This window comes from Ranitomeya variabilis, chromosome 3, assembly GCF_051348905.1.
Source record: "Ranitomeya variabilis isolate aRanVar5 chromosome 3, aRanVar5.hap1, whole genome shotgun sequence".
Classification (NCBI taxonomy): Eukaryota; Metazoa; Chordata; class Amphibia; order Anura; family Dendrobatidae; genus Ranitomeya; species Ranitomeya variabilis.
The window spans coordinates 172,860,829-172,882,523 of NC_135234.1; the positions used below are offsets into that span (position 1 = coordinate 172,860,829).

At 44.2% G+C, this 21,695-nt stretch overlaps 1 protein-coding gene across 1 annotated transcript in view; it reads left to right on the forward strand.

The window, feature by feature from the left end:
* The first annotated feature begins 556 nt into the window (after positions 1–556).
* Positions 557–21,695, forward strand: part of TSHB (thyroid stimulating hormone subunit beta) — a 202,972-nt gene continuing 181,833 nt past the window's right edge. Inside the window, exon 1 of the mRNA XM_077294880.1 lies at positions 557–618. The gene's annotated coding sequence lies outside the window, so the exon portion shown is untranslated. The remainder of the gene's footprint in view (positions 619–21,695) is intronic.

Genomic DNA, 21,695 nt, shown 5'->3' on the forward strand with positions numbered 1-21,695 from the left:
GTCTGAGAAATGGAAGCCAAGAACATTTTTATAAACTTTTGTTTACTTTTGGAGATCACAGAGATGTTTACAGACTTGGAGTACTGTCTGTCTGAGAAATTGAAGCCTACAACATTTTTACAAGCTTTTTAGCAGTTTTAGTGATCACAGAAATTTACTCCACATTACAGAATAGTATATGACTGAGAAATTTAGCCCAGGAACATGTTTCAACAATTTTTGGGTGTGCTATGTAGCACATAAAAGGGCCTCAAAGCACATAATACTTGATCAATCAAAATATATTCAATTTTTTAAGCCATCCCTCCCAAAAAAAACTGCAGCTATATATTTGCCAACACACCGTACAGGCCTAAACCCTGTCTACAGACTAGATTCTGTCACTCTTCCTGCTTCTGCTATTCTATGTGCCTCCCTAGGCTAAATGCAGATTGTATGTGCTGCAAACGATTAGCCCTCAGAAAGGCTGTTAGTATGATGGCTCAGCTTCAGCACCAGTATTAACACTACAGGCCTCTGATTCATTATACTGTGCACACAGGCTTAGACAAGGAACCTTCAACTTAATATTCCTCGAGGACAAGGACACCAAATCACCCACACAAAGGTCCGGACCTGGTAAGTGCTTCCAAACAGCCAATGTAATGACTTTAAAGCTTTTTACTCCAAACTCCATTAGAACTCGTAAATCTCCATGTTCCTCTTAGCTACTGTCATTAATCTGATCACAGCTCTTAGGCTGGTCACATAAATCTGTACATATTGACAACTGTGCATGTCTGTTCTCCAATATCACTACAACAAATACACTTGTTATAATATTTAACCCTTTTTCTATTATCTCATTGCCTTGCAGCTGATCCAATTAACCTGCGAGCATGCCCACTATACCTACTAATGACTATGATCTCATCTTATGTCTCCAATCTGTCTAGGGCTTTCAGAAGTGCATCTAATTAACTTTTAAGAAGCAAAATCAGTTTGCACAAGATAGCAGCTAGAGCCAGACATGTCTGTTCAATATATTATGGCTGACCATTCTCTTACAAGCCAAGGTAGTCCAAAAACTGCAAAGGAGGGCAAGCCCTCAAGCACATAATAATCGATAGACTCGAAGTGCATGGCTCCTACCTGCAAATTTATATCTTGAACGACACCTAGACAATTTATGAAGTTTGATATCACAAAATAGAAGAAAATTCAGCTCGTTAAACTTGTGAACAAATTTATTTCTTTATTCACTTAGAGTGCTCAGCAGAGGGTAAAACAGCATCAGCGTTGCAAGTTATATACAGTGATTTGCGAAAGTATTCGGCCCCATGAAACTTACCAAAATGTAAATTTTTGGTGAAGAAACAACAAGTGGAACACAATTTTGAAGTTGAATGAAATTTATTGGTTATTTTACATTTTTGTGGAAATTCGAAAACTGAAAAGTGGGGAGTGCAATATTATTCAACCCCTTTAACTTAATACTTTGTTGCGCCACATTTGCTGCGATTACAGCTGCGATTACAGCGATTACAGCTGCAAGCTGCAAGTCGATAGGGTATGTCTCTATCAGTTTTGTACATTGAGAGACTGAAATTCTTGCCCATTCTTGGCAAAAGGCTCGAGCTCTGTGAGGTTTGATGGAGATTGTTTGTGAACAGCAGTATTCAGCTCTTTCCACAGATTCTCGATTGGATTGAGGTCTGGACTTTGACTTGGCTATTTTAACATCTGGATACATTTATTTGTGAACCATTCCATTGTAGATTTTGCTTTATGTTTGGGATCATTGTCTTGTTGGAAGACAAATCTCCATCCCAGTCTCAGGTCTTTTGCAGACTCCAACAGGTTTTCTTCAAGAATGGTCCTGTATTTGGCTCCATACATCTTCCCATCAATTTTAAACATCTTCCCTGTCCCGGCTGAAGAAAAGCTGGCCCAAAACCATGATGCTGTCACCACCATGTTTGACAGTGGGGATGGTGTGTTCAGGGTGATGAGCTGTGTTGCCTTTGCAGATGTGTATGTGGTAATTCCTGAGGAAGAAGTCATACATAGACTTCAAAACACGTTGAATAAGGCCACCATTCCTTTTCTTCAATACGTCTGGACTTCTATTTGTTCAGCAGCGCGGATGATGTCCAAAAAATTCCTTTGTATGGTTCAAGTTATATAATATGTAGTTTCAGGTGGCTACGCACCCTTAATCATGTTTGAGACACTGGTCCTAGACATGCCTGGCGTTAGCAAGATTAAACCCCCCCCACTATCCAAAAAGATCAAAATAACTATCTTACTTTCACCTATATGGATCTGTGCAAGTAAAAAGCTTTGCAACCTACTCACAGAGGAAATAAGTACACCTGAGTTGATAACCTTAGCCGGAACCTGAGCTTCTCAGTTTTCCAGCGGCTGTCTGCAACCACACATGCATTAACATGCACCAACAAAATGACCCATCCTGCCACAAAAACACACAATCCCTCTGTGAAGAAACCAGATTGTATCTTAATTTCCCAGACAACCATGTTTTTGCAAACCAAAAAGAACTGACTTTTTATCTGTATATTGGCTTGTGGATTTAAGTGTTTATGTCTGGAGGGTCGAGAAGACAGACTTGCAAACTGATATATTTAACATACTGTGTAAATCTGTAATAGTGACTTGTACATAGTGTGTGTTTATCTTTGTTTATTGATGTGTGCTGATATGCTAATAGTGCATTATATTCTGAAACCAGCTTGTTGACTTCGAAAGCAGAGAGGTAAAGACTGTGTAAATAGATTGATTGGTCAAGTTGTGCTACTTGATCTTATCACCATTGTTTACCTTATCTTGATGTTGGACTGAAGGACACTGGGTAAATCTAAAAATAGCTTACAGACCTCGGGTATAAAAGAGACTTCTTTTCTTCTGGTTATGTGACTCTACAGGATCTCAGCTGAGGGTACATCAGACCCGGCTGAAAGAACACAGGACTGCTCTCAGATATCTCCCTACGCTTGTTATTACCTCCTCTCTGCGTGCATACCATAGATGGAGTAGCGACCCCGGGAGCACTGATGTAACATCTTTCATTATCTCGGTGAATCAGCGGAAGGGTGAGGCCCTGTAATGTGCACCATCTTGGTGTAATTGCTGAGATTGTTCTGTTTGCTATTGTGTGTTGTGGTTCAATAAAGTATTGCCACACTGTTTTACCTTAACATTGTGTGGTCTGTGTAGTGTATTGCTCACCAGAAGATAGAGCGGGCATTCAGTGGTATGAGCCCTGGTCCATGCAGTCTTGCTAAAGACAGACTGGCTAGCGGATGAGAGCACCCACATTTCTCCACAATTGGTGGCAACAAGTGGGACACTACTCAGCCCGGCAGAACCAGGGGAGCTGCAGGGGACTGGTGTTCTTAGACACCGTCCAGGGCTTTGCAACCAGGGAGGCATACAGACAGACCCAGCAGACCATTGATGAGACATACACAGTAGGTTTCAGACACCACCATGTCCAACCCCACCAACTTGGCCTTGGGAAGAGGACCAGAGTGGATGTATAGCTGTATCAAGAAACGACAACTACAGGAGCTGTGCCAGCTTTGACGGATTGAATACCAGACCACGGACACTCGGTCGGATTTGATCAAGGAATTAGTTCATTGGGATGCCCAGAACATTGTGGAGGACGACAAAAATTCTGCCATGATGGACCCAGAGGAATTAGAGGAATTACCAGAGCCAGAACCCTGTGCGAGTCTAGAATCTACCCAGTCACCTGCAGCCCGAATCCAGGAGTTGTTGGTTGTATTGGGACCTGGAAATACTAGGATTTCATCAGCTCACCCAAACAGACGTGTTTGAATCCAATTCTCAATAGACATGTGCAGAGCACGGATTATTGGGACCTGGAGCCTCAAGTGGTGAAAGAGCTTGTGTTATGGAATCAGTTTTGGGAGTTCCAGTATCCCTACAGCTAGCATTGTACAGTAACCCCATTGTAATCCCCCAACAAGGAATGCAGCTCCGTTACAGAGACGTGCCAGTGTTTAATGAGTCCAACACCGAAATCGATGAAGATCTGCAAGATTTTGAGACTTTAATGCTGATGCACCAGGTGAAAATAGCTGACTGTGCTAAATACCTGTGGACTAGTTTGACTGATGGGGCACGGGATGCTTCCCGGTCACTTGGGCCTCAGGCCAGGATTATGAACCTATTAAGGACACCCTGCTGGCACTATTTACCATCACCCCCGAGAGGTATCGCACCAAGTTCCAGATATTGTCTCGCCAGGGGGTCTCCTATGTAGAATTTGGCAGTCAACTCCATAGACACTGCAACTGCTGGCTTGACAGTAGGGCTGCCCGCTCTGTTGCTGCCCTTTGGGACATGATCGTGCTTGAGCAACTTATGGAGAAGATAGCCCCAGAAATTTGAGAGTGGGTAACCGACCAGAAGCCTGACACTCCAGAGCAAGCAGCCCGATTGGCTGATGAATTTACAGCCAACCGACACCGCTGGAGACCCGATATACCCACAGATCCAAGAACACCCTTCAACCAAAGTTTTGGCTGACAACCGGGACCAAGGGTTACCAACAGTACCCATGAGTTGCCCAACCCACAGCGCTGCTATACATGTGGGCGCCTTGGACACATTGCCAAAGATTGCAAAAATATAAGAGATGGGCACTCACCCCAAGATTGCTGAAATCAATGTCCTTTATTCGCTTTATGCGGTATTAGACATACATGGAGAGGCAGCAGGGAGAGGAGAGTGGTGCGGGGAGACAGGTCCGTTCCTGTCTCCCCGCACCCCTCTCCCTGCGGCCTCTCCATGTATGTCTAATACCGCATAAAGCGAATAAAGGACATTGATTTCAGCAATCTTGGGGTGAGTGCCACATCTCTTATATTTTTGCATTACCTGAAACTCTACCGTTCTGATATATGTAGAGCACCGCCCATTGATGTATTAAGCGTTGTGTTTCAAGCCTGGTGGAAAATCGGCTTCTTACTCTTGTAGCCTGTGAAGACAATCTTATACCTGGTGCCGCTCAGTTCTGACTCTTTTCGATTTACATTGCCAAAGATTGTTCCTAGGGCCTCAAGCCTAGAGCCCGATTGCCGGTTCAGCCAGTCAACATCTGCCAACGCGATCCTTCAGGGTAGGAGGGATGCTATTCCCAGGATGCAACAGTGATATATCCTGTCCAAACTACACAGCGGGTTGGCCAGCCTACACCAGCCAGCCTCCTAGACCCCATCCAGCCAGGCAAGGTCCGTGATATCCAGGCCCAGGGACTTTGGGACACTGGGTCCTCCATCACACTGGTCAGCCTAGATATTGTCTCACCTGAACACCATTTACCAGGTTTCAAAGTGACCATCTCCCTGGCTGGAGGTCAGTGCTCGGACATCCCTCTAGCCCGTGCGCAGCTGGACTGGGGTACTGACCAGGAAGAGGTCAAAGTGGGACTCATGGAAGGCTCCCCACACCTGTTAATTTGGGGAATGACCTTGGACAAGGACTGTCCAGCCAATTTGTTACTGTCATCACCTGAAGCTAAGCCAAGAAACACCCTGATGTGGATCCTTCTGCCACCTATCCCGAGGATAACAAATACTTCAAGCCTCCATCAATCCTCTCTGAGCCGACGGCGGTAAGTGCACTTGACCAGACTGTTGCCATTGACTGGGGGAGACAGATCGCAAAGAGTTTAGGGAAGCCCAACTCACAGACCCCACCCTAGAATTTGCCCACAGTACAGCCACTCGACTTGGGAAAACAAATCAGGGAGAGGTGTATAGATGTGAGAATGGACTGCTATATAGGGAAAAGCCCTCATCATGCCCAGAGAAACCCTGGACCCATGTCCATCAGCTCTTGGTGCCTCAGCAGTATCGGACCCAACTCCTGTGCTTCGTACATGGCGTTCCTGCAGCTGGGCACATGGGGGTGAGAAAGACCCAGGCTCGACTACTTTGTAGTTTCTTTTGGCCAAAGGTCGCTCTTGTCCAGTTTGTCAATAGATGAGGGGAGCACCCTGTTGTGCCCCACTCCAATCCATGCCCTTGATAGGTGAACCCTTCCAGAGGGTTGCCATCAATTTAGTGGGTCCTTTAGCTATCTCTAGCCGCAGCGGAAAGAGGTTCATCCTCACCCTGGTTGACTTTGCCACCCGCTATCTGGAGGCCGTTGCCCTGTCATCCATAGATGCAGAGCTTGTGGCTCAAGCTCTACTGGACAGTTTTATTCGAGTAGGGTTTCCACAGGAGGTATTGACCGACCAGAGGACACAGTTCCAAAGCGAGCTGTTTCTGACCCTCTGGGAGAAGCATGGTGTCCACCCCATGTGTACCACCTCCTACCACCCCGAAACTAATGGGCTGTGTGAACATTTCAATGGAACACCCAAGCACCTCATTAGTCCATATGTGGAGTCTGAGGGAGGGGACTGGAAGAAAAACCTGCAGCAGCCCCTGTTCGCCTACCGGGAGGTGCCGCATGATTCTATCGGATTCTTTCCTTTTGAATTGCTGTATGGCCATAAAGTACGAGGGCCATTAGAGCTAGTAAGAGAAAGTTGAGAGGGCACTTTTCCCACAGAAGAGGTTCCCATTCTGGAGTATGTCTAAAAGTTAAGGGAGAAGATGAGGTACCTCATGACCTTAGCCCATGGGAATTTAGAAATAGCTCAGAAAAGGCAACAATGGTGCTACAACTGTACTGCCAGATTGCGAGAATTTACCTGTGGACAGAAGGTTTTAATACTAGTACCAGTATGCAAAAACAAGCTGCAAGCCATGTGGTAGGTCCGTTCATCATCACCAGGAAATGCTGGGAGACTGACTACACTGTGGCTTTAGATCGAGTGGGTGTTTGTGAATGGACATATCGTGTTAACAGGCTAAAAGTTTATGATGAAAGGGAAGTTACCAATCTAGCAGTTTATTGTCCCCTATCTAGATGACCTGGATCTGGACCAGATCCCGGACTTATTGGTGGAATCCAAAAGAGAAATGGGAGCAGCGGATGTCCTGTTGGGGGAGCGGCTTGGTCCATCACAGAAGCAACAATTAACAGAACCTGGATGACATCGCTATCTTCCGTAATACCTGAGAAGAGCATCTTCAACATGTGTTACAGGTGTTGCAGAAGGAAGCAAAAGCTCAGCTTACCATCGGACTTGACAAGTGCCAAATGGGGATGGCTGAGGTACTATACCTAAAACATTGGGTAGGAAGTGGGTGCATTCGTCCTAAACAAGCAAAAGTAGCAGCCATTACCCAGTGGCCTCGCCCAGCCAACCAAAAACAGGTACGCGCCTTTCACTTTATATTTGCACTTGTCACCTTGTATATTCCTGGGTTCTCAGCCCCTCACTCAGCGGCGGACGCAGGTCACGTGATGTGGGTTTAGAGCTGACTCGCTCACGTGACGGCAGACTGCCGAGTGGGTCTGAGGGCTGAGACGCAGTGATGCGGTTCACACATGCGCACTGGCACGTTTAGAGCCGTCACCTCATTGGCGATGACCTACATTTAAACCGGATGGAGATTCTAGTTAGGCCACGCCCCCTGAGGAAGCGGGATTCATCACACGTGAAACGCGCGTTGGGGTAGCTGACCGAGATCAGGACGGGACCTGTTGCATCAAATGGGTAATTAAATTTTATCCTGTTTACGCATTTTTGCACATCATTTGTATGGAGGCATGTGGTGATGTTACCGGCATTCACGATGCAGTTTATACTATGCAGTTGAACCACCACAGCCTAACCAATAGGTGGATGCACCTTATGGTAGTATACTAGTTTTATATATATTTAAACATACTTACGTTTGGTATACCCATTAATGTCCTGGTCCGTGATCTCTGGTCTTTTATGTACTCACGGATTTTTTCACATGATCTTAAATATATGGTAAATGCTTTTGTAGTATTGTGTATTGTTGAAACTTTTTCAATAAAACTTAAACTTAAGATTATCCACTATTTTTGGCTATTTTTCAGACTCTTAGTTCTCTTTGATAATATGATTGTGATCAGAGTCGCCGTTAATATATTCTTTGGTTACCTATTACTGACGTTCTGTTTGTATATAAGCCATGTGGTAGGTCCATTCATCATCACCAGGAAATGCTGGGAGACTGACAACACTGTGGCTTTAGATCGAGTGGGTGTTCGTGAATGGACATATCGTGTTAACAGGCTAAAAGTTTATGGTGAAAGGGAAGTTACCAATCTAGCAGTTTATTGTCCCCTATCTAGATGACCTGGATCTGGACCAGATCCCGGACTTATTGGTGGAATCCAAAAGAGAAATGGGAGCAGCGGATGTCCTGTTGGGGGAGCGGCTTGGTCCATCACAGAAGCAACAATTAACAGAACCTGGATGACATCGCTATCTTCCTTAATACCTGAGAAGAGCATCTTCAACATGTGTTACAGGTGTTGCAGAAGGAAGCAAAAGCTCAGCTTACCATCGGACCTGACAAGTGCCAAATGGGGATGGCTGAGGTACTATACCTAGAACATTGGGTAGGAAGTGGGTGCATTCGTCCTAAACAAGCAAAAGTAGAAGCCATTACCCAGTGGCCTCGCCTAGCCAACCAAAAACAGGTACGCACCTTTCTAGGGACCACAAACTATTATCGAACATTTATCCCGAATTACAGTACAGTACATAAGCCTCTCACGTACCTTACCACCAAACGATATGCCCGCAATCTCATCTGGTCCCCAGAGTGCGAGTACGCATTCTTCCAGTTGAAAACCCAGCTAGCCCAAAACCCAGTCCTGACTGCTCCTGGATCCATCGGTTCATTGTCCAAACAGATGCATCGGACACCGGATTGGGAGCCGTACTCTGTCAAGTGGGGGACGATGGTCAGGAACACCTGGTAGCTTATTGTTAGAGCGTTAGAAAGCATACGCCACAATAGAAAAGAATGCTTGGCCATAGTCTGGGCCTTAAAGAAATTGCAGCCCTTCCTCTATGGCAAGGAATTCACTGTCATAACTGACTGTAACCCACTAAGTTGGCTAAGTCGGATTGCTGGGGACAATGGACGTTTACTCAGATGGAGTTTTGTCTTACAGTCTTATAATTTTTCTGTCTTCCATAAAAAGGGAAAAGATCATGGAAATGCCGATGGACTGTCCCGACAAGTAGAGAAGGATGACAGAAAGCCTATCACGTATGGTTAATTAAGATGGGGAGCAATGTGAAGAAACCAGATTGTATCTTAATTTCCCAGACAACCATGTTTTTGCAAACCAAAAAGAACTGACTTTTTATCTGTATATTGGCTTGTGGATTTAAGTACAACAACAAAATCTCACATATACATATATGTGAGAGGAAGAATAGATCCCAAAATAGTAATAAAAAGTTTTTATTGGTAAGCTATAAAAACACATACATATACTGTACGTAAAAAAGCAAAAAATACCGTAGGGGACACCTCAAAAGACACCAGAACACATAAATACTTCTATGAAGGTAGGCTGTTGTGAATTAGACTTTTTTGGCTCCCTCTAGTGGTTACTAGTGATATGACTCTGGGATTTCCTTCCCTCTGTTTGCACCCAGCTGGGTCGTTACTTCAGGGGTGTTGCTATATAAACCTCCTGGAACCTTAGTCCAGTGCCTGGCATCGGTGTTATCAGACACATTCTGTTTGCTCCTGTTTGCTGGTCCTGGTTCGTGCTAAATTAAGCTAAGTCTTGCTTCTTTGTTTTTTTTGGATTATTTGTTTGCTATCATTTTTGTCCAGCTTGTACTAAATGTGATTCCTGACCTTGCTGGAAGCTCTAGGGGGCTGGTGTTCTCCCCCCGGGCCGTTAGACGGTTCGGGGGTTCTTGAATTTCCAGTGTGGATATTTTTGATAGGATTTTTTGCTGACCATATAAGTTATCTTTCTATATTCTGCTATTAGCTAGTGGGCCTCTCTTTGCTAAATACCTAGCTCATTCTTATGTTTGTCTTTTCCTCTTACCTCACCGTTATTATTTGTGGGGGGCTTCTATCCAACTTTTTGGGGTATTTCCTCTGGAGGCAAGAAAGGTCTTTCTTTTCCCTTCTAGGGGTAGTTAGCTCTCCGGCTAGCGCGAGACGTCTAGGATCAACGTAGGAACGTTCCCCGGCTGCTGGTATTTGTGGTGCTAGGATTAGTTATATGGTCAGCCCAGTTACCACTGCCCTATGAGCTGGTTTTCTGTATTTACAGACTTAGCATTATTCCTGAGACCCTCTGCCATTGGGGTCACAACAGTATGCCAGGCCAACATTGAATGTTTAAAGCATTGCAGAAGTGGGATAATAAGAAAGGAAATTCTGAGTTTTGTTTTTTTTTCTTTCCTTCTCTTCCTCCCCTTTACCTTTGAGTGGCGTGTGCTTGCTGCAGACATGAATGTGCAGACCTTGATTACAAGTGTAATTCCGGAATTGTTTTCTGGAGATCGATTTAGGTTTAGGAATTTCAAGAATAATTGTAAATTGTTTCTTTCTCTGAGACCCCGTTCATCTGGAGATTCAGCTCAGCAAGTTAAAATTGTTATTTCTTTTTTGCGGGGCGACCCTCAGGATTGGGCTTTCTCGCTAGCGCCAGGAGATCCGGCATTGGCGAATATTGATGCGTTTTTTCTGGCGCTCGGATTGCTTTACGAGGAACCCAATCTTGAAATTCAGGCAGAAAAAGCCTTGCTGGCTATTTCTCAGGGTCAGGATGAAGCTGAAGTGTATTGCCAAAAATTTCAGAAATGGTCCGTGCTTACTCAGTGGAATGAGTGTGCTCTGGCTGCAAATTTCAGAAATGGCCTTTCTGAAGCCATTAAGAATGTGATGGTGGGTTTCCCCATTCCTACAAGTCTGAATGATTCTATGGCGCTTGCTATTCAAATTGACCGGCGTTTGCGGGAGCGCAAAACCGCTAATCCTCTGGTGGTGTTGTCTGAACAAACACCTGATTTAATGCAATGTGATAGAATTCAGACTAGAAATGAACGGAAAAATCATAGACGTCAGAATGGGTTGTGTTTTTACTGTGGTGATTCTACACATGTTATATCAGCATGCTCTAAACGCCTAACAAGGGTTGTTAGTCCTGTCACCACTGGTAATTTGCAACCTAAATTTATTTTGTCTGTGACTTTAATTTGCTCTTTGTCTTCTTACCCTGTTATGGAGTTTGTGGATTCAGGTGCCGCCCTGAGTCTTATGGATCTGTCATTTGCCAAGCGCTGTGGTTTTGTTCTTGAACCGTTAGTAAATCCTATTCCTCTTAGAGGTATTGATGCTACGCCATTGGCGTAAAATAAACCGCAGTTTTGGACGCAGGTGACCATGTGCATGACTCCTGAACATCGGGAGGTGATTCGTTTTCTTGTTCTGCATAAAATGCATGATTTGGTCGTTTTGGGTCTGCCATGGTTACAGACCCACAATCCAGTCCTGGATTGGAAGGCAATGTCTGTGTCAAGTTGGGGCTGTCAGGGAATTCATACTGATTCCCCGCCGGTGTCTATTGCTTCCTCTACTCCTTCGGAAGTTCCTGAGTATTTGTCTGATTATCAGGATGTATTCAGTGAGTCCAGATCCAGTGCTCTGCCTCCTCATAGGGACTGTGACTGCGCCATAGATTTGATTCCAGGTAGTAAATTTCCTAAGGGAAGATTATTTAATCTGTCAGTACCTGAGCATGCCGCAATGCGTTCATATATCAAGGAGTCTCTGGAGAAGGGGCATATCCGTCCATCCTCTTCCCCTCTTGGTGCGGGATTCTTTTTTGTGGCCAAGAAGGACGGATCTTTGAGACCTTGTATTGACTATCGGCTACTGAATAAAATCACTGTAAAATTTCAGTATCCTTTGCCTCTCTTGTCGGACTTGTTTGCCCAGATTAAGGGTGCCAAGTGGTTCACCAAGATAGATCTTCGTGGTGCGTACAACCTTGTGCGCATTAAGCAAGGTGATGAATGGAAGACTGCATTTAATACGCCCGAAGGTCATTTTGAGTACTTGGTGATGCCTTTTGGGCTTTCTAATGCTCCCTCAGTATTTCAGTCCTTTATGCATGATATTTTCCGGAAGTATCTGGATAAATTTATGATTGTTTATCTGGACGATATTCTGGTTTTCTCTGAAGATTGGGACTCACATGTGGAGCAGGTCAGGATGGTGTTTCAGGTTTTGCGTGAGAATGCCTTGTTTGTTAAAGGCTCAAAGTGTCTCTTTGGAGTACAGAAAGTTCCCTTTTTGGGGTTTATTTTTTCCCCTTCTGCTGTGGAGATGGACCCAGTCAAGGTCCGAGCTATTCATGAGTGGACTCAACCCACGTCAGTTAAGAGTCTTCAGAAGTTCTTGGGTTTTGCTAACTTCTACCGTAGTTTTATCGCTAATTTTTCTAGCGTTGTTAAACCTTTGACGGATATGACCAAGAAAGGTTCTGATGTTGCTAACTGGGCTCCTGCAGCCGTGGAGGCGTTCCAGGAGTTGAAGCGCCGGTTTACTTCGGCGCCTGTTTTGTGCCAGCCTGATGTCTCACTTCCCTTTCAGGTCGAGGTGGATGCTTCTGAGATTGGGGCAGGGGCCGTTTTGTCACAGAGAGGCCCTGGTTGCTCGGTAATGAGACCATGTGCTTTCTTCTCTAGGAAGTTTTCGCTTGCTGAGCGGAATTATGATGTTGGCAATCGGGAATTACTGGCCATGAAGTGGGCATTTGAGGAGTGGCGTCATTGGCTCGAGGGTGCTAAGCATCGTGTGGTGGTCTTGACTGATCACAAAAATTTGATGTATCTCGAGTCTGCTAAACGCTTGAATCCTAGACAGGCCCGCTGGTCATTGTTTTTCTCTCGTTTTGACTTTGTGGTCTCGTATTTACCAGGTTCAAAGAATGTGAAAGCTGATGCTCTTTCAAGGAGCTTTGTGCCTGACTCTCCTGGAGTCACAGAACCTGTTGGTATTCTTAAAGAAGGAGTTATTTTGTCAGCCATTTCTCCTGATTTGCGACGTGTGTTGCAGAGATTTCAAGCTGGTAGACCTGACTCTTGTCCACCTGACAGACTGTTTGTTCCTGATAAGTGGACCAGCAGAGTCATTTCCGAGGTTCATTCCTCGGTGTTGGCAGGTCATCCGGGAATTATTGGCACCAGAGATCTGGTGGCTAGGTCATTTTGGTGGCCTTCCTTGTCACGGGATGTACGGTCATTTGTGCAGTCCTGTGGGACTTGTGCTCGAGCTAAGCCTTGCTGTTCCCGTGCCAGCGGGTTGCTCTTGCCCTTGCCTGTCCCGAAGAGGCCTTGGACACATATTTCCATGGATTTCATTTCTGATCTCCCGGTGTCTCGGGGTATGTCTGTCATCTGGGTGGTATGTGATCGCTTTTCAAAAATGGTCCATTTGGTGCCTTTGCCTAAGCTGCCTTCCTCTTCCGATCTGGTTCCTGTGTTCCTTCAGAATGTGGTTCGTTTACACGGCATTCCTGAGAATATTGTGTCTGACAGAGGATCCCAGTTTGTTTCCAGGTTCTGGCGATCCTTTTGTGCTAGGATGGGCATTGATTTATTGTTCTCCTCTGCCTTTCATCCTCAGACTAATGGACAAACTGAGCGAACTAATCAGACTCTGGAAGCTTACTTGAGGTGTTTTGTTTCGGCAGATCAGGATGATTGGGTGACCTTCTTGCCGTTGGCTGAGTTTGCCCTAAATAATCGAGCTAGTTCCGCTACTTTGGTTTCGCCATTTTTCTGCAACTCTGGTTTCCATCCTCGTTTTTCCTCGGGACATGTGGAGCCTTCTGACTGTCCTGGAGTAGATTCTGTGGTGTATAGGTTGCAGCAGATCTGGAATCATGTGGTGGACAACTTAAAATTGTCACAGGAGAAGGCTCAGCGTTTTGCCAACCGCCGCCGCGGTGTGGGTCCCCGACTTCGTGTTGGGGATTTGGTGTGGCTGTCTTCTCGATTTGTTCCTATGAAGGTCTCCTCTCCTAAATTTAAGCCTCGCTTCATCGGTCCTTACAAGATATTGGAAATCCTTAATCCAGTGTCCTTTCGCTTGGATCTTCCGGTTTCATTTGCTATTCACAATGTGTTCCATAGGTCTTTGTTGCGACGCTACGTTGTGCCTGTGGTTCCTTCTGCTGAGCCTCCTGCTCCGGTGTTGGTTGAGGGCGAGTTGGAGTACGTGGTGGAGAAGATCTTGGATTCTCGTCTCTCCAGGCGGAGGCTTCAGTATTTGGTCAAGTGGAAGGGTTATGGTCAGGAGGATAATTCCTGGGTGGTTGCCTCTGATGTGCATGCGGCCGATTTAGTTCGTGCCTTTCACGCTGCTCATCCTGATCGCCCTGGTGGTCTTGGTGAGGGTTCGGTGACCCCTCCTTAAGAGGGGGGTACTGTTGTGAATTAGACTTTTTTGGCTCCCTCTAGTGGTTACTAGTGATATGACTCTGGGATTTCCTTCCCTCTGTTTGCACCCAGCTGGGTCGTTACTTCAGGGGTGTTGCTATATAAACCTCCTGGAACCTTAGTCCAGTGCCTGGCATCGGTGTTATCAGACACATTCTGTTTGCTCCTGTTTGCTGGTCCTGGTTCGTGCTAAATTAAGCTAAGTCTTGCTTCTTTGTTTTTTTTGGATTATTTGTTTGCTATCATTTTTGTCCAGCTTGTACTAAATGTGATTCCTGACCTTGCTGGAAGCTCTAGGGGGCTGGTGTTCTCCCCCCGGGCCGTTAGACGGTTCGGGGGTTCTTGAATTTCCAGTGTGGATATTTTTGATAGGATTTTTTGCTGACCATATAAGTTATCTTTCTATATTCTGCTATTAGCTAGTGGGCCTCTCTTTGCTAAATACCTAGCTCATTCTTATGTTTGTCTTTTCCTCTTACCTCACCGTTATTATTTGTGGGGGGCTTCTATCCAACTTTTTGGGGTATTTCCTCTGGAGGCAAGAAAGGTCTTTCTTTTCCCTTCTAGGGGTAGTTAGCTCTCCGGCTGGCGCGAGACGTCTAGGATCAACGTAGGAACGTTCCCCGGCTGCTGGTATTTGTGGTGCTAGGATTAGTTATATGGTCAGCCCAGTTACCACTGCCCTATGAGCTGGTTTTCTGTATTTACAGACTTAGCATTATTCCTGAGACCCTCTGCCATTGGGGTCACAACAGTAGGCTATGTCTATAATCACACTGGGTAGTACATAAGTAATCAAAATAATGCCATATACAATAAGTCAATGTCTCATAGCCCAGTCCGAATGCAATAGCAACATATGGCAGACATCGAATAAGTGGCAACATGTGGTGCTCATGGTGTTCCCTCACCCGACGCATGTTTTGCCTCCTGCTTCTTCCAGGGGCATGTCAGAGTGAGGGGCTTCCATGTTTATATATGAGAGGCAATTGTGGATGCAGAGATAAACACGGCGCATTGCATGCAGTCCCACCCCCTGTGACGCGCTTCCCTCTGACGCTCAATGTGTGAGGTGTGTGCGCAGTGTGAGGTGTGTGCATGGTGTGAGGTGTGTGCACGGTGTAAGGTGTGCATGGTGTAAGGTGTGTGCGCAGTGCGAGGTGTGTGTGTTGTGAGGTGTGTGCACGGTGTGAGGTGTGTGCACGGTGTGAGGTGTATGTGCGGTGTGAGGTGTGCATGGTGTAAGATGTGTGCACGGTGTGAGGTGTGCGTGATGTGAGGTGTGTGTGAGGTGTGTGCGCGATGTGAGTTGTGCGCGGTGTCACAGCAGTGGGGGTCCGGTGATGACCCACTGGTGGTACTGCGCAAGGGCCTGGTACCACCAGCGGGTTCCATATTGGAGTACCCATTACTTGGGTATTCCAATATGGCGGTCGGTGTACTTCTGGTGCAGCGCGGTGGATTGTGGGAGTCGAGAACGTCCAGACGGAAGTAGATGACAGACAATTTAACCCCTTAATGACAGCCAATACGTCTTTTAACTGACCTGAGATATAAAAGAATAGCCTCCCCATACAGGTGACAATCCAGCAGATGTCCGCTGTCCACTATAGCTGACAACTTACTGTATCAGCCACGATCACTGTTTGCCCCATCTAAATCTGTTTAACCCCTTATATGCTGCTGTTAATAGTGACTACATCATTATAAATGGTTAACAGACTGTAGGGGCTTCCTCTTTATCCAAATTAGTGCCCTCAGATCATGATTGTATGGTCCTGATGTTTGCCATGGCAATTCATGACCAAATAGTGGCCTTAGAGTCTGACTGCTATAGTAATCTGTTCACAAGTTAGAGACATTTAGGTAGTAAAAATACACATTTTCATTTCGGTCATACCACTTTGCATTAATTCCTGTAAAGCACCTGAAGGGTTAATAAACTACCTGACTGCAGTTTTCAATATGTCAGGGGGTGCTGTTTTTAAAATGGTATCACGTTTGGGGCTTTCCCAATATATGAGACCCCTAACCCCTTTCTGACATTGGACGTACTATCCCGTCGAGGTGGGGTGGGCCCGTATGACCACCGACGGGATAGTACATCCAGCGCGATCGGCGGCGCTCACGGGGGGAGCGCGGCCGATTGCGGCCGGGTGTTAGCTGACTATCGCAGCTGACATCCGGCACTATGTGCCAGGAGTGGTCACGGACCGCCCCCGGCACATTAACCCCCGGCACACCGCGATCAAACGATCCGTTGCTGCGAGGGTCTCTTACCTCCTCCTCGCTGCAGGTGCCCGGATCCAAGATGGTTGCGGCATCCGGGTCCTGCAGGGAGGGAGGTGGCTTACCAAGTGCCTGCTCAGAGCAGGCGCTTGGTAAGCCTGCAGTGCTGTAAGTCAGATCGGTGATCTGACAGAGTGCTGTGCAAACTGTCAGATCAGCGATCTGTGATGTCCACCCCTGGGACAAAGTAAAAAAGAAAAAAAAAAAATTTCCACATGTGTAAAAAAAAAAAAAAAATTCCTAAATAAAGAAAAAAATATATATATTATTCCCATAAATACATTTCTTTATCTAAATAAAAAAAAACAATAAAAGTACACATATTGAGTATCGCCGTGTCCGTAACGACCCCACCTATAAAACTATATATCACTAGTTAACCCCTTCAGTGAACACCGTAGGAAAAAAAAAAAAAACGAGGCAAAAAACAACGCTTTATTATCATACCGCCGAACAAAAAGTGGAATAACACGCGATCAAAAAGACGGATATAAATAATCATGGTACCGCTGAAAACGCCATCTTGTCCCGCAAAAAACGAGCCACCATACAGCGTCATCAAAGAAAAAATAAAAAAGTTATAGTCCTCAGAATAAAGCGATGCCAAAATAATTATTTATTCTATAAAATAGTTTTTATCGTATAAAAGCACCAAAGCATAAAAAAATGATATAAATGAGGTATCGCTGTAATGGTACTGACCCGAAGAATAAAACTGCTTTATCAATTTTACCAAATGTGGAACGGTATAAACGCCTCCCCCAGAAGAAATTCATGAATAGCTGTTTTTTTGTCATTCTGCCTCACAAAAATCGGAATAAAAAGCGATCAAAAACTGTCACGTGTCCGAAAATGTTACCAATAAAAACGTCAACTCGTCCCGCAAAAAACAAGACCTCACATGACTCTGTGGACTAAAATATGGAAAAATTATAGCTCTCAAAATGTGGAGATGCAAAAACTTTTTTGCTTTAAAAAGCGTCTTTTAGTGTGTGACGGCTGCCAATCATAAAAATCCGCTATAAAAAATGCTATAAACATAAATCAAACCCCCTTCATTACCCCCTTAGTTAGGGAAAAATAATAAAATTAAAAAAATGTATTTATTTCCATTTTCCCATTAGGGTTAGAGTTAGGGCTAGGGTTAGGGCTAGGGTTAGGGTTAGGGCTAGGGTTAGGGTTAGGGCTAGGGTTAGGGCTAGGGTTAAGGTTAAGGTTAGGGCTAGGGTTATGGTTAGGGCTAGGGTTAGGGCTAGGGTTTGTGTTGGGGCTAGGGTTGGAGCTAAAGTTAGGGTTAGGATTGGGGCTAAAGTTAGGGTTAGGGTTGGGGCTAAAGTTAGGGTTAGGGTTTGGATTACATTTATGTTTGGGATTAGGGTTGGGATTAGAGTTAGGGGTGTGTCAGGGTTAGGGGTGTGGTTAGGGTTACCTTTGGGATTAGGGTTAGGGGTGTGTTTGGATTAGGGTTTCAGTTAGAATTGGGGAGTTTCCACTGTTTAGGCACATCAGGGGCTCTCCAAACGCGACATGGCGTCCGATCTCAATTCCAGCCAATTCTGCATTGAAAAAGTAAAACAGTGCTCCTTCCCTTCCGAGCTTTCCCGTGCGCCCAAACAGGGGTTTACCCCAACATATGGAGCATCAGCGTACTTGGGACAAATTGGACAACAACTTTTGGGGTCCAAGTTCTCTTGTTATCCTTGGGAAAATATAAATTTGGGGGGCTAAAAATCATTTTTGTGGGAAAAAAAAGGAATTTTTATTTTCACGGCTCTGCGTTGTAAACTGTAGTGAAACACTTGGGGGTTCAAAGTTCTCACAACACATCTAGATAAGTTGCTTGGGAGGTCTAGTTTCCAATATGGGGTCATTTTTTGGGGTTTCTTCTGTTTGGGTATATCAGGGGCTCTGCAAATGCAACGTGACGCCTGCAGACCAATCCATCTAAGTCTGCATTCCAAATGGCGCTCCTTCCCTTCCGAGATCTGCCATGCGCCCAAACAGTGGTTCCCCCCACATATGGGGTATCAGCATACTCAGGACAAACTGGACAACAACTTTTGGAGTCCAATGTCTCCTGTTACCTTTGGGAAAATACATACTGGGGGCTAAAAAATCATTTTTGTGGAACAAAATATTTTTTATTTTCACAGCTCTGTGTTATAAACTGTAGTGAAACACTTCGGGGTTCAAAGTTCTCACAACAGATCTAGATAAGTTCCTTGGGAGGTCTAGTTTCCAATATGGGGTCACTTGTGGGGGGTTTCTACTGTTTGGGTACATCAGGGGCTCTGCAAATGCAACGTGACGCCTGCAAACAATCCATCTAAATCTGCATTCCAAATGGCGCTCCTTCCCTCCCGAGCTCTGCCATGCGCCCAAACAGTGGTTCCCCCCCACATATGGGGTATCAGCGTACTCAGGACAAATTGGACAACAACTTTTGGGGTCCAATTTATCCTGTTACCCTTGTGAAAATACAAAACTGGGGGCTAAAAAATAATTTTTGTGAAAAACAAAAATAATTTTTATTTTCACGGCTCTGCGTTATAAACTGTAGTGAAACACTTGGTTGATCAAAGCTCTCAAAACACATCTAGATAAGTTCCTTAGGGGGTCTACTTTCCAAAATGGTGTCACTTGTGGGGGGGTTTAATGTTTAGGCACATCAGGGGCTCTCCAAACGTGACATGGCGTCCCATCTTAATTCCAGTCAATTTTGCATTGAAAAGTCAAATGGCTCTCCTTCCCTTCCGAGCTCTGCCATGCGCCCAAACAGTCGATAACCCCCACATATGGGGTATCGGCGTACTCAGGACAAATTGCACAACAACTTTTGTGGTCTAATTTCTTCTCTTACCCTTGGGAAAATAAAAAATTGGGGGCGAAAAGATAATTTTTGTGAAAAAATATGATTTTTATTTTTACGGCTCTGCATTATAAACTTCTGTGAAGCACTTGTTGGGTCAAAGTGCTCAACACACATCTAGATAAGTTCCTTAAGGGGTCTACTTTCCAAAATGGTGTCACTTGTGGGGGGTTTCAATGTTTACGCACATCAGGGGCTCTCCAAACGCAACATGGCGTCCCATCTTAATTCCAGTCAATTTTGCATTGAAAAGTCAAATGGCGCTCCTTCCCTTCCGAGCTCTGCCATGCGCCCAAACAGTGGTTTACCCCCACATATGGGGTTTCGGAGTACTCAGGACAAATTGCACAAAAACTTTTGGGGTCCAATTTCTTCTCTTACCCTTGGTAAAATAAAAAATTGGGGGCGAAAAGATAATTTTTTGTGAAAAAATATGATTTTTTATTTTTACGGCTCTGCATTATAAACTTCTGTGAAGCACTTGGTGAGTCAAAGTGCTCACCACACATCTAGATAAGTTCCTTAAGGGGTCTACTTTCCAAAATGGTGTCACTTGTGGGGGGTTTCAATGTTTAGGCACATCAGGGGCTCTCCAAACGCAACATGGCGTTCCATCTCAATTCCAGTCAATTTTGCATTGAAAAGTCAAATGGCGCTCCTTCCCTTCCGAGCTCTGCGGTGCGCCCAAACAGTGGTTTACCCCCACATATGGGGTATCAGCGTACTCAGCACATATTGTAAAACAACTTTTGGGGTCCATTTTCTCCTGTTACCCTTGGTAAAATAAAACAAATTGGAGCTGAAATAAATTTTGTGTAAAAAAAGTTAAATGTTAATTTTTATTTAAACATTCCAAAAATTCCTGTGAAACACCTGAAGGGTGAATAAACTTCTTGAATGTGGATTTGAGCACCTTGAGGGGTGAAGTTTTTTAGAATGGTGTCACACTTGGGTATTTTCTATCATATAGACCCCCCAAAATGACTTCAAATGAGATGTGGTCCCTAAAAAAAAATGGTGTTGTAAAAATGAGAAATTGCTGGTCAACTTTTAACCCTTATAACTCCCTAACAAAAAAAAATTTTGGTTCCTAAATTGTGCTGATGTAAAGTAGACATGTGGGAAATGTTACCTATTAAGTATTTTGTGTGACATATCTCTGTGATTTAAAGGCATAAAAATTCAAAGTTGGAAAATTGCAAAATTTTCTAAATTTTTGCCAAATTTCCGTTTTTTTCATGAATAAACGCAAGTTATATCGAAGAAATTTTACCACTATCATGAAGTACAATATGTCACGAGAAAACAGTGTCAGAATTGCCAAGATCCGTTGCGTTCCAGAGTTATAACCTCATAAGGGACAGTGGTCAGAATTGTAAAAATTGGCCCGGTCATTAATGTGCAAACCACCCTTGGGGGTAAAGGGGCTAAAGTCACTTCAAACATGGATAAGTCCCTAAAAAAATAAATTTTGTAAATTTCCTTAAAAAAAATGAAAAGTTGCTGCTACATTTTTAAACCTCCTAAAATGCTAACAAAATAAAATAACATTTTACAAATAAAATGGTCCTGATGTAAAGCAGACATGTGGGAAATGTTATTTATTAATGGTTTGCTGTGGTATGACCATCTGGATTAAAGGGATAATCATTCAAATTTAGAAAATTGCAAATTTTTTAACATTTTTCTCAAATTTTTTATATTTTTTATAAATAAACACAAAACGTAATGACCTAAATTTACCATTATCATAAAGTATAATGTGTCATGAAAAAACAATCTCAAAATCACTGGGGTTGTTGAAGGTTTGCAGAGTTATTGCCACATAAAGTGACACTGGTCAGATTTCAAAAATTTGGCTCCGTCACTAAGGGGTTAAGGTAAGTATATAAATAGATGTGCAAAAATGTCAGCCTCCATGTGAAAAGTTTGTAAAGACATACTCCAAAAGACTTACAGCAGTAATTGCAGCAAATTGTGGTACTGCAAATTGATGACTCAGGGGAACTGAATACAATTGCATGTCACAATTTTCAAATTGATACTTTTAAAATATTTAGAAAACTATTATTTCCTCCACACTTCACAGATGCTTGCTACTTTGAGGTGGTATATCACATAAAATCCCAATAAAATACAATT